Source organism: Bufo gargarizans, chromosome 1, assembly GCF_014858855.1.
Source record: "Bufo gargarizans isolate SCDJY-AF-19 chromosome 1, ASM1485885v1, whole genome shotgun sequence".
Taxonomy (NCBI): Eukaryota; Metazoa; Chordata; class Amphibia; order Anura; family Bufonidae; genus Bufo; species Bufo gargarizans.
Window position 1 is genome coordinate 505,539,256 of NC_058080.1, and position 781 is coordinate 505,540,036.

Here is a 781-nt window from a genome sequence, read left to right on the forward strand (position 1 = left end):
CTAGCTGGGAGGCTCCCTGCTCCTAGGTCTGCCTTGAGCGCCGAGCTGATCACTCGGTGCTCGACTGGTCGGTCTGTCGGTCATGTGACGCTGGCCACGTCACATGACCCTCACTCCCCACTATAATACAGGCAGCCTGCTGGCCACAGGTTGCCTGTTAATTTCTAGGTTCCTGGCTATTTGTTGGACTACTGAATACTCACCTGATCCTGTTTCCTGACGATCCTTTGCCTGCTCCTCCTGTACTGCGCATCCGTCCTGGTATTGTGACCTCGGCTCCCACCTGACTACTCTTTGCGGACTCCTCTGGTACTTCTCTACTCTCCTGGTATTTGACCCCAGCTTCTCCTGACCAGTTTTTGCTTAACCCTTTGTACTGCGTAGCTCTCTTGGTTATACCCCGGTCAGTTCACGTTCCGTATTTTCTCTTGTCTATCTTCCCTGCACATATCCTAAGTAAGGGACTGTCGTCCAGTTGTCCCTGTCATCAGGACTCGTGAGGCAAGTAGGCAGGGCCAGGGGTGAGGGTGGAGCGCAGTGGTCACCATCCTTCCCCCTGTGTGTGTGGACGTGACCGTTACAGATTAACAGGCCCAATAACCACTGTATCATGAATCCTCTTATTACCCTGACTGACCATGTCTCTAACCTGACACAGATGGTGCAGGAGCTAGGAGAGAAACTCAGTTATTTGAGTTAGGGCAAGGTTCTTCCACTCCTCAGTCCTCCAGTCCACATTTTGAGCCCCAGATCAAGCTCCCAGAACCCTTTCTGGAGACCA